This window comes from Musca domestica, unplaced genomic scaffold (assembly GCF_030504385.1).
Source record: "Musca domestica strain aabys unplaced genomic scaffold, Musca_domestica.polishedcontigs.V.1.1 2, whole genome shotgun sequence".
In the NCBI taxonomy this organism is placed as follows: domain Eukaryota; kingdom Metazoa; phylum Arthropoda; class Insecta; order Diptera; family Muscidae; genus Musca; species Musca domestica.
Window position 1 is genome coordinate 47921601 of NW_026712249.1, and position 17781 is coordinate 47939381.

Sequence of the window (17781 nt, forward strand, 5' to 3'; positions counted from 1 at the left end):
AGAATACTATATTTTCTAAGCTACTTATCCTACACCTGTTAAAATGGCTGCCATAAATGCCGAATTTTATCGCGAAAATATTTTGGAGGGTGTATTAAAGCCTTGGGCACGCAAAAATTTTGGCGCGCGGACCTTGGACATTGCACCATCGCCCTCAGCACCCGTAACCCAAGAATAGTTACAAAATGTGGTTCCTCGCTTCATTTCCAGGGCACAATGGATACCAATCCCTTGGACTATTCTGTCTGGAGTATTTTGGAAAGCAAGTTTGGCACCGAAAAATAACAATGTGTCGATCACCTCAAGTAAGCGCTTCGCCGGAAATGTGTCAAAAAAAGCAGAGCAACGTTTGGGCAGCATGTGACGGTTTCATTGGCCGTTTGAAGACCGTAATTCGTGCCAAAGGTGACCAATTCGAACAAATCTAAACTTATTCTAAAATTTGATGTTACTTCCGACATTTTTTGCTTTCATTCAATAAGATTAAAAAAGCTGTAAGTTCGGCCGGGCCAAGGTCTGCGAACTTTGAATACAATCCACCATTTGGAACGTATTTAGCAATTTTCAAAAAAAAAAAAAAAAAAAAAATAAATAAATAAATAAAATCCGTTAAAAATTCTGTTGAAATCTTAAAAATATCAAATGTAATCGTCATATTAGGGTCTTAACGACGATGTGGACCTGCGTAGGCAATTTTTGTATATTCAAATGCGAAACTTGAAAAAAAAATCGGTGAATAATGCAGCTAAAATCATCAATATAGGGAGGTACTAATATTTAGGAGCTATACCAAAATGTGGAGCTGCACAGACAATTTTCTGCCTTAAGCTGCAGTATCAATTACGAACGGCAAATACCAAATTTCAAACAATTCCGATGAATAATGCCGCTATAATCATCAAAATACCGAATATAGGAAGTTACCGTTATATGGGTGCTATAAGAAGAGTTGCACAGACTGCACAGACAATTTTCTGTTATAGGCTGTAGCATTCATTACGAACTTCAAATAGCAAATTTGAAACAACCTGGTGAATAATGTCGCTAAAACCATCAAAATACCGAATATCGGGGGGTACCGATATATGGGGGCTGTATGAAGACGTGGGCCTACACAGTCAATTCTCTGTCTTAGGCTGTAGTAAACACTACGAACTTTAAATACTAAATTTGAAACAATTCAGATGAATAGTGTCGCTAAAATCATCAAAATACCGAAAATATGGAGGTACCATTTTTAATACCAAAAGTCCTGCAGACACAATAAACATTTGAGTAAAATTTTATCAATCTACTTAAATTCGTTCGGAAGCTAGAGTGATTTCCACAGACGGACGGACATCGCTAAAGCGATATAGAATTTTTTGCTGCTATGTCCTTTTGGGGTCTAAAATGAATATTTCGAAGTGTTACAAACGGAATGGCAAACTTAAAATACCCTTCATACTATGGTTGAGGGTATAAAAATGTAAAAATTATGGTGTTTTACTTTGTTGCAGTTTTTTTTTTATATCAACCTCTATGTACTACTTTTTGGGACCTCAGTGTATCGGTGGGCCTGTAGGTATTCGGATCAATTTTTAATACCAGTTAATCCCTAAAATTAAATATATATTTTTCTAATTAGTCTCACTCATTTACAAATTAATCGAAACCACAAAAACCCAAACAGAGGATTTCTCTTCAAAAAAAAAAAAAAAAATAAAAATAAAATCGTCAAACCTACACAAAATCACATCACATTTACAACACTCTTCGTTGCCAATTAAAATTTAAGAACTTTTACTTACCGGTATATTAGCAGGGATTACTCAATAATTTTTTGCTTGTCTTCAAATGTGACGGAAGGAAAAATAGAATTGTTCTTGCCTCTTCGTTCGCACGTAATTCTAAATTTAAATGACTCAGTTGTCTGCGGGCGAACGAACGAGAATATGTTTGAACATATGTTTGATAGGGTCGTATGGTCGTATGATTTATTGATTTGGACTAGTCACATCGATTTCAGTGAAGATACCGGCACATTCCGGGAACAAAATTAGATCACGCGTGCAAGGCAGTATTAAAAAGAAAATCGAAAAACAAAAACTCTCCTACCTTTGAAAATGTGTTTATGTGTTGCTCTTTATTCGGCGTGTTTTTTATGACCAATTCTTTATTTAATTAGTTTTGTAAACACACTATTTTATTTTGTTCGTTTCGTTTTCACCAGCGATGTTTGTTTTGCTTTTAAAGGGCTTTATTTTTTCTTTCTTCTTCTCTAATTCACATAAGCTTGCAATGGTTTTCTTGTCTGCTTGTTTGTTTGGCTGATTGATGCTAGAATTTCGTATTATTGTTGTTTCTTTTTTATTTAGTTTTTGTCTTCGCTTCGGTAAAGCATTCGACAACCGATAAGTTCTGCTGTAGAAATAAAACTAAGTGGGAAACAAGTCGCTGTGTTTTCATGCCTCCCAAATGTAGTTGCGAAGCACTCTGTCGATCACTCATGAGAGTTAATAATTGTTTTTTTTTTCGTTTCTGAAAAAAATTCTCTCTTTGGGAACTAGATAATGAGACTTTTTTTAGTTATTCAAAATATGGTTGGGGGTAATCCGAACAATTATGTTTGTAACAAAATTATGTCAATATAAATTGGCAATATCATTGCAAACGTCATTGGTAAAAACGAAGCATAATTATGTTAATCATAAAATTCTGAAATTATTTTGTACAAAAAGGTACACAATGCCTTTGCAGAGACAATATCGGAAAACACGTTTCCAAAGCCTGTGGATGAGAAATTGACAGAGATAATACATCCATCGGAAACCGTGAGATTTTTTTTTTACCTAAACACTCTGAGTATCTGAGATAGAACAATAGGTAAGAGATATAGAGGAGATTTAGCTTTTTTTATTTTTATGGTAAGAGATCGTCATTAAAACTCAAACATGGAAAATTTCAATAAATCTAATTAGAATAGAAGTGAACAAAATCATAAACGACTTAATTTAAGGGAGAACGAATACAGCACTTTTCTACATGGTTCATGTTATATTGCAAGTTTATATACCCTCCACCATAGTATGGAGGGTATATTAAGTTTGTCATTCCGTTTATGACACCGAGAAATATACATTTTAGACCCCGAAAAGTATATATATTCTTAATAGGCATAAAATTATGTTAACGATGTCCGTACTTCTATGGAAATCACTCTAGATTCCGAAAAAAATGAAGAAGGTTGATAAAATATTACTTGGGTATATTTTAAGCAAGACTAATTGAAAATGGGCTATATGGGTCCACGTTTTTGAATAGGCTCCATATAAATGTAGCGACAGATTTAAGTTTTTTTTTTTGGTGTTTTTGCCACAATTTTACCTGAATTCGCTGCAGATTTCTAGCATGTGTTCCTCTTATGTAAGGAATGTCCTTGCCTAGAGCTGTCAGTATAGTCCAAATTTTGGTATAGTCCCATATTGCTATAGCTCAACATATTCGGTATTTTAATGATTTGTGTAACACATTTCACGGGAAATGTTTCAAATTTAGAATTTTCGGTTCCCAATGGCTACTACACGTATTCATATAGCCCCAATAAAACGGCACCTTCCGATATTCGGTATTTTGAAGATTTTGGCGACATTCTTTCAAATTTTGTATTTGAAGTCCCAAATGGGTACTACAGCCTGTCACCGAAAATTGTGTATGCAGGTCTACGTCTTCATATCGGTCCCACATTACAGTACCTCCTAATATTCGGTATTTTTATGATTGTTGCGACATTATTCACCGGAATTGTTTCGTATTTAAATATCGTAATTACCTATGACACAAATTTCATATACAGCACCAAGTCTTCGCATAGGTCCCAATTTAACGGAAACTCCCTATTTTTCGTATACAGGGTGAGATAAAAAAAACTGCAACAAAGTCAAATGCCATAATTTTTTGCATCAAATTTTAGAATAAGTTTAGATTTATTCGAATTGGTCACCTTTGGCAAAAAGAATGGCCTTCAAACGGCCAATGAATCCGTCACACGCTGCCCGATTGTTGCTCTGCGGTATTTTGGCCCATTCCTGGAGAAGCGCTTGCTTGAGGTGATCGACAATTTGGTATTTTTTAGTGTCAACCTTGCTTTCCAAACTACTCCAATCCGGTATCCGGAGATTTTGGTGAACATAGTGCACTGGAAATGAAGCGAGGGACCTAATTTTGTAACCATTCTTGTGTGGCGCGTGCTGAGTGCGATGGTGCTGATTCCTGTTGGATTGTCCAAAGCCTACGGCCAAAATGTTTGCATGTTCAAGGCTCTAATACACCCTTCAGAATATTTTCGCAATAATATTCGGCATATATTCTGATGCCACGGTCAATTAATAAGAGCGGAGAGCGATCTTTGGCTGTTATGGCGGTCCACAGCATAACCATGGCCGCCGCTTGAGTTCTGGTGGCCAACCGAAGGTGCACATTTTCAGCTTACCTCTTTGGCAAGAAAACACGATCATTTTGCTTGTTTACAAATAACTGGACAACGAATGTTTTCTCATCGGAGAAAACGAAATTCGGCAGTTCACCACTTTCGGTCAAGCGAAGCAACTCTTTAGCTCTTTTGAGTCTATTTTCTTTCTGTTGCGGTGTAAGTGCTTGCACTTTTTGGAATTTCAATGGCTTTACACCGAGCTCATTTTTCAATATTTGCCGAATGGAATATTGCGATATGTTCAGCTCATGAGCAATTTTTCGGCCACTGTGACGAGGGTTTCGATCAAGTCGCTTCTTTAGTTTTCGAACCATTTCAGCTGATGTTGCTATTTTCTTCCGTTCACTTCCACTACCTTAACGTCGGTACGAGACACAAAAGATTTATTCACATTTAAATGTTGGAGTACTCTAACGATAGCCATTCGTGGTTTTCCAGCCATATATGAAGAAATTACACTATCCCAATCAGAATGTTATCATGTGTTTTATTTGCTTCACAGATACTCAAAATGTTGACCCTTTGTAGGGGAGATATAAGAAGGAGTGGACCGATATATCCCATCTTCACACCCGACATTGGGTTTACAAAAATATTGTGATGTGTTTAATTTGAGATATAATTATTCAAAATTTTGACCCTTTGTGGGGAGATACTTGATGGAGTGCCCCGATATTGTCCACTTTCATACCTGACCTAGCCCTGATTCAATTAGTAAGAGTTGAAATCGGATTATCCTCTCTATTTCTATGCAGCATTTTTTTTTATTTATTTTTTTTTTGGAAAATTTCGAACTTTTGTGGAGGAGGTTCTAGAAGGAGTGGACCGATAGTGCCCATCTCCGAATTGTTTGATAATAATATTACGATGTACCATGTTTGAATTAAATAGGATACTCCCTTCGATAATTATCGTGCGCACCTGCCAACCAGACGAAGGGACATCGCTGGATCATATCCAAATGTCCTTAAATGAAATAGGTCCAAAGAGACCCAGAGTCTAAAACCCTTATTTCGACGAGGCACGTTTTGGCCGTTTCAAATTTTATAAACTCTTTAGTCATATGGCTGAGGGCTCAAAAAAATAACACATATATATTCCTTTAACGTAGGATCGTTTTCAGAAAACTATTTTAAACTTATTATATTTCGTCGTTCATTTATTTATTTTTATATGGAAATAAAGTTGACATTTCTATTATTTTTAAGAAAACGTAAGTGCTTGCATTTACCTTGTACTAATTATTATATGCACATTATGATCTAACGCTCTGAAAACCGCATTTATTCTATTCTAAATTGAGTTCAATCTGGTCACCTTTTGTATTAACAGACGCTTCATTATTTTTACATCTGCACCCATGTGTGCAGATAAATACTCACATGTTCTGTTTTAATAAAATATGACAACTTATAGATCTATTTCTTTTCTTTTCGGTCTTTATGTTATAAATAAATTGTGGTTACGTTCATCTGCGTAATGCTGCAACAATATGTTTTTCTATGCAAGGGCCAACTAAAAGCGATTTGGTATAAAAATAGAAAAAAAAAAACAAGTCCCAATTCCATACCCCAGTAGCAATCTGTGTCAAAAATTAACCTTGTTAATTATGTTCCCACAACATAATTGTTTGAAATTCAAAATTACCGTAATTTTCTGCTCGTGTAAACTATTCGCAAACGAATTCTTGGAAACGTGTGAAAATCGTTGATTTAGACACGTGATTTTTTTGTAGCTTGACTAACGCATAAAAACAATGAATGATTCCGATTGCCTAATTTAATGCCCATTCAAAATTATGATTTAATATGTCTTTTTCCAAGAATTACTTGTGATAAATTGATTTTGTTTGTGATTCCCCATCGCCAAAGTGTCTGCCTTTATGTAGGCATCATGCCTATCTACCTACCTACCACTCAATGAAAATCATTAACAATTGGTATTTGGATAGCGGTAACGATTTTGACCACAAGAGATGGTTTTCAAAGACTACTCAAAGCTTCAGCTTGAGGAAACAATAACAACAACAGCAACGAAAAGACTTAAAACAAAACAAACCAAATAATTATTAGGGATGCCAATTGCTAAGACAATAGCAAAACGTAGAGCTTCTCTTTACTATACAAGGTGAGATAAAAAACTGCAACAAAGTCAAACGCCATAATTTTTACATTTTTTTTTTAATTTTATTGAATGGAAGCAAAAAAATGTCGAAAACAGCAACAAAGATTAGAATAAGTTTAGATCTCTTCGAATGGGTTACCTTTGGCACGAATTATGGCCTTCAAATTGCCAATGAAACCGTCACACGCTGCCCGAATGTTGCTCTGCGGTATTTTGGCCCATTCCCGACGAAGCGCTTGCTTGTCAACCTTGCTTTCCAAAATACTCCAGACAACGGATTGGTATCCTGAGGTTTTGGTGGCCACTGTGCGCTGGAAATGAAGCGAGGAACCTCATGTTGTAACCATTTTTGGGTGGCGCGTGCTGAGTCATGTTGGAATGTCCAAAGTCTGCGGCCGAAATGTTTGCGTGTCCAAGGCTTTAATACACCCTCCGGAATATTTTCGCCATAATATTTGGGATTTATTCTGATGCCACGGTCGATTAATACGACCGAAGAGCGACCATCGGCTGTTATGGCGGCCCACACCATCACCATGGCCGGTGCTTGAGTTCTGGTGGCCAACCGAAGGTGCACATTTTCAGCTGACCTCTTTACGAAGTAAACACGATCATTTTGTTTGTTTAGAAACTACTGCGTAACGAATGTTTTCTCACCGGAGAAAACCAAATTCAGCAGTTCACCACTTTCGGCCAAGCGAAGCAACTCTTTAGCTATTTGAGTATATATTTTTCTGTTGCGGTGTAAGTTCTTGCACTTTCTGGAATTTTAATGGCTTTGCCCCGAGCCGAATGGAATATTGCGATATGATCAGCTCGCCAGCCATTTTTCGGCCATTTTTCTTTCGTCCACTTCCTACGTCGCTTACGCTACCAGTATCACGGTAACGAGAGATTGTACGAGACGCAAAAGATTTATTCACATTTAAATGCTGGAGTACTCTAACGATATCCACTTGTGGTTTTCCAGCCAAATATAAAGAAATCACACTATCACGCTTGAATTCCATCAGGAATAACTTTTTTTCTAGAAAATTCTCACCAAAATGCTTTTGTACGCTTGTAAACAATAGAAAGAGCTGTCACTGGAATAATTTTAACTGCTGTCGGAAATGACGGCAATCTGGTTGCAGTTTTTTCCTCTCAGCCTGTTGGTTGGTGCTTTATTAACTTTTATACCATCTTGTTAGCAACCAAAAAAAAAATCATTGGTCCGCAAAATTTAAGTTCGGTGAAAAACTGAATACTATACATAAATATAACTAAATAATTGAAGTAAAAAAAAAAAAACATTGTAGCAAAAATCTCATTATCAAATAATGAGTTTATTGAGTAAATTTTGGCATCAGTAAACACCTATAAACAGCCGTTAATCCCTCAACAAGTAAAATGGTACCTAAGTTCGGCCGAACTTTTTATTTTTTTATATTATCTATTTTATTTTTCAAAAAACCCCGTCGTAAATTACTGCTCAAGTGAAAACTATATGGGCTATACGAAAATGTGGTTTTGCATAAGTATTTTTTTTGTCAAAGGCTGTAGTTACGATTCCGAACTTCAAATACGAAATTTGAAACAATTCCGGTGAATAAGGCATATACGATATCGTGGACCTATATAGATAATTCTTTCTTCAGAGGCTAAAGTACTCACAAAGAATTCCTTGTGTAGAATTTCAGACAATGCAATTTACTAATGTGGCTAAAATCATCAATACACCAAATGTCGGGAGGTACGATATATAGGGCCTAAACGATAATGTGGAGTGATATAGCCCATCTTCGAAATTGACCTGCCTGCAGACAACTGACTGATATGTGCAAAATTTTCGTTTCCTATCTTCATTCGTTTTGACTCTAGAGTGATTGCAACAGACGGACGATCAGGGCTAAATTGTCTTAGAATTTTAAGCTGATCAAGGTCTAAAATTATTATTTCGATGAATTACAAACGGAATGACGAACTTAATATACCCTCCATACTATGCATGGAGGAGTGTAGAAATAAACTGCTTAAATGGAAACCGTTACATGGGGTCTATACGAAAACGTGGTTCGGCATAAGTAATTTTTTGTCATAGGTTGTAGCATGGTAGAAGAATACAGGTAGTCGCTTCGACACAGCTGTTGGGAATATGAACTGTCAAACCGATTTTGGAATTGAAAATTTAGAATGAAAAATTATTAAAATTTGTAAAAAATATTGAGAAATGCATATTGAAACAACCTCCGATTTGCATCGTATAAGAAAATATATGAAAATCTACTTATTTTTGACAAAACAATTTTAAAATTTTGACATATCAATGTTCGCAAGCGTTGATGCATATACCTATATTCTTCTACTATGGGTTGTAGTACTCACAAGGACACTCAAATACGAAATTTGATACAATTCTGGTCTTTAATGACGCTAAAATTAAAAAAAAAAAAAACGAATATTGAGAGGTACCGTTTTATGGGGTTATAAGAAAACATGGACCGACATGACCCATGTTCGAACTGCCTATTGGCAAAATACACATGTGTGCAATTCGTTCGGAAGATAGCGAGATTACAACAGACAGATACCCATTCAGACGGACATCGGCTTAGTATTTTAGGTTGATTCGATTATAAAAACTTTGTGGGGTCTGAGCAGTTACAAACGGAATGACAAAGTTAATATACCCTCCAGAGTATGAAGGAGGGTACACAAATATGTACAACTGAATTTCTGTTAATTCGCTTGAGTCGATGTGTATCCACGGCGAAATCATATTAAACACCCCCTGGGGACAACGATGTGCATTATTGGTTTATGCTGTGTTGTAATTGTACTGTATAAAATAATTATACAGTCTTTTGCGGTTCATGTCCATACTAAATACATTAAGCAAAGGCAATACCACAAAATATTATAAGATGACACATATCACTTTTATATTATGGCGACAGAGGTCGTTGGGATATATTTCAACAGCCTGTTCTTTATAAAAATCTTTCTCTTGAATCAATTCTACTGGGTGTAAAATTTATTTTGATAAAAAATGTTGAAAGTTTCTTCTACTTTGAAATATATTTTTTTGGTTTCTTCTCATTGGTCATTGTGACAATCCTCTTAATATGCGCTTATTGACTTTAGAGTAGTTATAATTTAATATATAATGAAACAAGTCAGTTTTTTTTTCAAACTAAGTGTCTTTAAATATTTCTAGCAACCGTCGATGTATTGTACCTTTCTCTGGTACATGCTTCACGAAATATAACACTGAAAATAAGTCATTTTAGTAAAATATGACTAAAAAATATTAAATTGGAGTTTACCCTTATATAGAGTCTAGCTAAAAGTTGATTGAACCGGCCCATTTTTTTAAATAATAATGATTTGTAAAGTACTTTAATGCTCTCTTTAAGTTTTCAATGCTCTATATTATATGTTGAGAAATACAGGGTGCGATAAAAAAAAACTGCAATCAACTTCAGACTGCTGTCAATTATAAGCCACTCGTCCGACAGCGGTTAAAATTAATCCAGTGACAGCTCATTATATTGTTTTGATGAGAATTTTCTAGAAAAAAATTTTTCTCGTTAGAGCACTCCAGCATTTAAATGGGAATAAATCGTTTGTGTCTCGTACCATCGCTCGTTACCGTGATACTGGTAGCGTAGCGAAGAAAATAGCAACATCAGCAGAAATGGTTCGAAAAGTAAAGAAGCGACTTGATCGAAAACCGCGTCCCTGTGGCCGAAAAATGGCTTGTGAGCTGAACATATCGCAATATTCCATTCAACAAATATTGAAAAATGAGCTCGGGGTAAGGCCATTGAAATTCCAAAAAGGGCAAGAACTTATCCCGCAACGGAAAGAAAATATACTCAAAAGAGCTAAAGAGTTGCTTTGCTTGGCCGAAAGTGGTGAACTGCCGAATTTGGTTTTCTCCGATGAAAAAACATTCGTTGTCCATCAGTTTGTGATCAAAATGATCGTGTTTACTTGCCAAAGAGGTCAGCTGAAAATGTGCACATTCGGTTGACCACCAGAACTCAAGCGCCGACCATGGTGATGGTGTGGATCGCCATAACAGCCGATGATCGCTCCCCGCTCGTATTAATCGACCGTGGCATCAAAATAAATGCCGAATATTATCGCAAAAATATTCCGGAGGGTGTATTAAAGACATGGACATTTTGGCCGCAGACATTGGACAGAGGACTCAGCACCATCCCACTCAGCACGCGCCACCCAAGAATGGTTATAAAATGAGGTTCCTCGCTTCATTTCCTGCGCACAATGGCCACCAAAATCTCCGGATACCAATCCGTTTAACTATTGTGTCTGGAGTACTTTGGATAGCAAGGTTGGCACTAAAAATTACTAATGTGTCGATCACCTCAAGCAAGCGCTTGGCCGGGAATGGGCCACAATACCGCAGAGCATTATCCGGGCCGCGTGTGACGGTTTCATTGGCCGTTTGAAGGCCATAATTCGTGCGAAAGGTGACTAATTCGATCAAATTTGAACTTATTCTAAAATTTGATGCTATTTCCGAAATGTTTTGATTTCAATCAATAAAATTTAAAAAAAATGTTAGCATTTGAGTTTGTTGCAGCTTTTTTGTTTGTCTCACCTTGTATAACTAAACTAAATATATATAATTTTTTCAGAGATCTATATTTCATGTTTTCTTTTTTGTAGAATATTCATGGAAAAAGGAAATATTTTCGTACATAGAGATTGCCAAATAATAAATATATGGGAGTTATATCCAAATCTAAACCGATCTCGACAAAATTTTAAACACTTATTTGTGAGCTGTATGTGATATCTGGTACTAAAGACTATTGTTGTGGAATGCATATTACGGATGTGAGGGACTTTAACACCAAATCGGATAAATTATATACATGGAATTTGAAACATTGGTTTCTAGGATGAATTCGGTCGGAATTGCCAAAATGCAGTCCATTTGGGCTTATATTAGTCATCTGGTGCGGAATCAACTTGATATCCAATAAAGATATTTATGGGAGCGATATCCTAATCTGATCCGGTCTCGATAAAATTTTGACAGAGGTATTTTCGATATCCATAAGTTATCTGGCACCAAATACCATTCTTGTGGAGTGCATATTATGCATGTTAGGGACTTGAAACACTAAATCAGATGAAGCATATATATCGGAACTATAGCTATATCTGAACCGATTTTCTCCAAATTTGGTGTACTTGCTTCCAGGCTGAATTAGGTCGGATATGCCAAAATGCAGGTCATTTGGACTGATATTGGCCAGTTGGTGATATTGGCCGAAATCGGTTGATTCTCCGATTCTCACCAATTTCAATAGGGTTAGTCCTTTGCCCAAAAAAATATTGTTTGCAAAATTTCATCACAATCGGATAAAAAATGCGACATGTACTTAGTCACAAAAATAAATGGACAGACGGACTGACATGCTTAAATCGACTCAGAAAGTTATTTTATGAAGATCCTTTAATGTAACTATGGGTCTATCTCGCTTCCTTCTCCATGTTACAAAAAAATGCACAAAGACATAATACGTTTAAGTTTGGTGTATGGTATAAAAACATAACTCAATGATTTCAAAAAAGTTGGAAGAGAGGGGAAATTTTTAGCCTCTTTTAAGGAAAAACATTAATATACGTGTCTTCTATTTTTAGCTCTTCTTTCATAATCGAATGGGTTTTTCCTGTATTTAGCACAAAATTGAATTTTGGTTTTCTATCTTCATAGAACATTAAATATTTCCATATTTGTGTGCTCACCTACCAATATGGAAGAGCATTTTCAATAAAACCTATGTTTTCTAAGATAATAAATAGTCACAACAATTGAATGCAGCGTGTGTGTGCTCCCAACATTTCTGTGTTCAAATTCCAATAATATATTGGGTGAAAATTGTTAACAAGACCCTTGAATTTTAAGTAGCAATAAATACCAATTAAACTGTCGACACTGTCATTACACCCGCTTTAAAATGTACATCTCTCTCTGCCCTCAAGGATTTAAAGATACTCACGCCAACACTTACATGTCTATAGTTATCTAACTTAAGGAGCAGCCACTCTTGGTTGTACTGAATGTTTGCCCGACTACATATTGACAAACCAATACAATTGCAATTGCATCCAAGTAAATAGAGAACGATTACAAGGACTAGTTGCATCATATTATCCACATGTTTTGTGAGGCCACATTTTTTTCTTTATCCCATCTCGAATAAAGAAACACATTGTTTGCTTCGTTTTCTGTGCGGGTGGAGGGGGAGAGGAACAAAAACATCATTTCTTAGTTTATGAGGCATAACCAAACACCAAATAAATCAGAATTTCCTTTTCCTTGATGTTTTGTGTTTATGAAATACGATGCCGGAATTGAGCGGTTATCCCAACTAATTATCACAACCACAGCTCATGCCAATCCTGTCTGTTCGATGAGATGAATAAGTATAGTTCGTGTTCATTATGTTGTCGGTGTTGTTGTGTCTAAGTGGCTATGGGTGTGCTAGGGTGTGTGCATGTGTGATATTATATCCCTAAATGGCTGGTGATTATGTGCGAGGTGGTTGGTTGGTATTCGCTGCCATTACTGGCTGTTTGATACACTCGGCGTTTATTAAACCGCCAAGTCGTTGGAGGCGCCACAGGAAAACTCAATAGGTTTACATATGTAGATGTGCATTATGTGAAGATAAAATCTCAGTGAAGCTTATGTCGTTCCCTTTCAAACAATGCCATGCTAATTAAATGCAAATTCAGGCCAATGTTACACAGCTATTAGCAATCAATTTTACAAGAAGATTACATAGTTGGGAGCTTTGTGGATTTTTAACATAGAAGATGAACTTCCATTAGTGGTTAGCGTTACATAGAATAGTTTACAATATCCTCCACTAGCTGTGAGTTATTTTTATGAAGAAAATTATGTCTAAAATTCTATATCTAAGAACCACATGGGTTGTATATTTTCTTTATTCATTGGCAGGTGATGTTGTAAAGTAATGGGATTCAGAGAAAAATCTACTTTTGACAAAATAACAAAGGGTCTATAACAAAATTTGGTTCAAAAACAAGTATTCCGTCTGTGGAAATCACTCTAGCTTCCGAACAAATTCTAGTAGGTTGATAAAATTTTACCCAAATGTATATTATGTCTGCAGGAATTTTGGTATTGAAAATGGTACCTTCAAATTTTCGGAATTTGGAGATTTTACCGACACTATTCCCCGGAATTGTTTCAAATTTGGTATTTAAAGTTCGTAGTGGTTACTACAGCCTAAGACAGAGAATTGACTGTGTAGGCCCACCTCTTCATACAGTCCCCATATAACGGTACCTCCCGATATTCGGTATTTTGATGGATTTAGCTACATTATTCACCAGGTTGTTTCAAATTTGGTATTTGAAGTTCGAAATGAATACTACAGCCTATGACAGAAAATTGTCTGTGCAGATCCAAGTCTTCTTATAGCCCCCATATAACGGTACCTTCCTATATTCGGTATTTTGATGATTTAAGCGACATTATTCATTTGAATTGTTTTAAATTTGGTATTTGAAGTTCGTAATGGATACTGCAGCATAAGGCAGAAAATTGTCTGTGCAGCTCCACATTTTGGTATAGCCCCTATATAATAGTATCACCCTATATTGATGACTTTAGCTGCATTATTCACCGATTTTTTTCAAGTTTCGCATTTGAATATTCAAAAATTGCCTATGCAGGTCCACCTCATTGTTAAGACCCTGATATGACAGTTACATTTGATATTTTTAAGATTTCAGCAGAATTTTTAACGGATTTTATTTTTTTGAAAATTTCCAAATTCGCTCCAAATGGTGGAGGGTATTCAAACATCGGCCCGGCCGAACTCACAGCTTTTTTACTTGTCTTTACTGCTAGCAACAGTTGAACACGTTTGGAGTCGATTTAGCGATGTCCGTCCGTCCTTCCGTCTGGCTGACTGGTGCGCACGATAATACTCGATTTGGACCAAACTTGGTACATCGTAATATTATTATCAAACTAAGATCGCGTTTGGAGGTGGCAATTTCACTTCACTGCTTCTGGTACCTCCCCAACAAAAAGTCGAAATTTTCAAAAAAAAAAAAAAAAAATAATAATAATAATAATAATAAATAAATATATACTACACAGAAAGTTAAAGAATAACCCGATTTTGCTTCAACTTTGCAAATCCTAATATTTGCATCAGTGCTAGGTCAGGTGCGAAATTTAACAATATCGGTCCACTCCATCAAGTCAAAATTTTGAATAATTATAACTCTAATAAAATGTGATATAAGATCTTCAAATTACACACATCACAATATTTCTTATTCAGCCAAGGTCTGGTGTGAATTTGGAATATATCGCTACACTCCTTCTGGTACCTCCCCACAAATGGTCAATATTAGTTCAAATATCCATGAAGCTCATGAAACGCGAAATTAACACTCGATTCCCTTCAGACTTGGTACATCTGGCACGTCACGCAAATTTTAACATTTTCTCAAAATTATCACATATCTCATATGAAGCGATGGAAGTAACCAATATAGTGCAACCCTGGCACATCGCAATGTTTATATAAATATTTATTTAGGTCCCATATGAAATGGACAAATTTGGCCTAATTTTGGCCCAAAGGATTTAGCAGAGCGACCATGTGATACCCTACAACACTACAATATGTTGGAAGCTCCCCTATAGCTGTTCATGTTTTGGTTCATTTGAATCCCTAGATATTTTGCGATCACCTCCGAAAGCAAGAGGCCCCTCTGTATCTCCAAATTTAGTCTTGTCTATATGATATTTGGCCATATTCGTCAACGAAATCAGCATAAAACAAAGGCTATAGTCGTGCGGAGCCGACCATGTGATACCCTACAACACTAAAATATGTTAGAAGCCCCCTTATGTCCAAATCAATTTTGGAAGATTTCGCTTTTGAAATTATGTCACGGAGCACTTCCCAGATATTACCCTTAGCATTTTGACCAGGGACATTTGTCCAATATTTGCGCACTCCGTCGTGCTGTTACTTGATTTCGTCCATTTTACAGCTAAATATAATCCCATGGTCATCCAAAATGCTAGAACTCTTCCCTGTCCTTAACTCTCTTCTCATTAAAAATTCAGTGTCGAAGGGCTTCAATTGTGTGATCAGGAAATTTTTCTGTTTTTGGTTCATTTTGAACCCCTAAATATTTTGTGATTGTCTCCAAAAGCAACAGACCCCTCGGTATCTCCAAATTTAGTCTCATCTATATTATTTGCTTGTCTACGACATTTGGCTATATTCGTCAACGAAATCAGTCTAAAAAAAGTCAGAAGTTCGTCTTTATGTGTATTTTGGATTTCGCCTGTAAGTAATGTTGGTTTTAATTTCACACAAAAATAGTGGTCCATTCTACCCGCTGTCCTAAACTCAAACTTCATGCGAGATTTCGTGTCCTTTGGTTTCTATTTGTGACTTTTATAACGGCTGCAGCCCTTCTGAGCCTAACACTACCCTTATGAAAATATTCGTGAGGATCTGACTAAAATTGATATCTGTAAATAATAACCCCAACCTGTATTGTAATGTGAAAAAATATTACAAAATGTACACTTCAATATTATATGTCAAATTAAAAAAATCGCATGCGATAAAATATATGAAAAATAAATATATCACAAAATACTACAAAATCTATATTAACAACGTTATTGGAATCCCTTATGTGATTTTTTTAGATTTTATTCTTTTTTGCCAAGAGGGCATTCTGAATTAACAAAATTTGTCAAAATCGGTCCAGCCATTCTTGAGATATAAGCATTCTAGTTAACATCCCCTTCCTTTGTATATATACATTGTATATATTTCGCTATATACATCGGATATATTTACTATCGGCATCTATGTAACGGACAGAATTGACCTGTTTGTCTACTTGTAATTTCGCCGGGATTAAAAATATTCGCGGTTTAATGGAAAATTTGACTTTTATTTAACACAAATGTTATGGTCTATTTCACCCACTAAATTTTACCCGATGACTATCAAAATTGAAAGGCTTCTGCCCAGCTCTAAGCTCTAATCCAATGCTAACTTTGGCGTCGGTTGGTCTGCAATTGCGACCTGTAGAGCAACTGCAAATCAGGAAATTTTTCAATGTTTGGTCCATTTCAACCCCTAAATATTTTGCAATCATCTCCAAAAACAATAGGGTTCTATTCCGACCCTAACTCCACCTCCATTTTCAATTTCGAGGATCGGGCCATAATTGCGACCTGCAGAGTGATTACAAATAAAGATGGACAGACGGACGGTCATGCATAGCTAGATAGACTCAGCTGTGCAAGACAGGAAGATCCATATATACTTTCCTATGTGAGAAACCAATGTTTCGAGGTATTACATAATTTTTGGCCCAATCAAAACCAACACATAGTGTTGTAGGGTATAAAAAACAAGTAAAAAAATATTAAGTTCGACCGGGCCAAACTTATAATATCCTCCACGATTGGGTAGATAAAAGTATTTGAATTCAAACATGTTCTACTTTAAACTACGAATACCAGTGAGACCGTTTGGATAATGCTGTAAAACTTTTCAAAAAAAAAACCATAAGGTGGGAGACGCCATTATATGGGGGCCATACCAAAACGGGAACCTTTATAGACGATTTTATATCTCAAGGATTGTCATCTACCAAATCTTTTTAAATACCAAATTTGACACAAATTCGTGGGTAAATGTGACTAGGATTATCAAAATGCCGAATATCGTTAGATACCGTTAAATGTGCGCTGTAGGAAATCGTGGACTTATATATACTAAGTTCCGCCACCGGAGCTAGAACCCATTATGAACTACACATACCACTTTTTAGACAAATCTATGAAAAAATTTGGCAAATATCATTAAAAATACTGAATATCGTGAGGTACCGTTGTTTGGTGGCAATACGAAAACGTGGACCGATATATATCATTGTCAATACCAACCATCCTAGACACAATACAAATAGTTCTGCCAAATTTTGAAGCTGTACGTCAAATAGTGTGGGCTGTATCGTGATTTCAGAAGATAGACAGACGAACAGATAGACAGACAGATGGACATCGTTAAGTCGACTTAGAATTTCAAGCTGATCATGAATATATACACTTTATGGGGTCTACTCTATGGGGTCCCTCA

The 17781-nt window shown here is 36.0% G+C and overlaps 1 protein-coding gene across 2 annotated transcripts in view; it reads right to left on the reverse strand.

The window, feature by feature from the left end:
• Positions 1-17781, reverse strand: part of LOC101887557 (mastermind-like domain-containing protein 1) — a 285577-nt gene that overhangs the window by 61101 nt on the left and 206695 nt on the right. Inside the window, exon 1 of one of the 2 annotated variants that reach the window (XR_009342036.1) lies at positions 1791-2398. The exons of the other annotated variant lie outside the window; for it this stretch is intronic. The gene's annotated coding sequence lies outside the window, so the exon portion shown is untranslated. Of the gene's footprint in view, positions 1-1790; positions 2399-17781 lie in introns of those variants that run through there. 2 annotated transcript variants of the gene reach the window in all.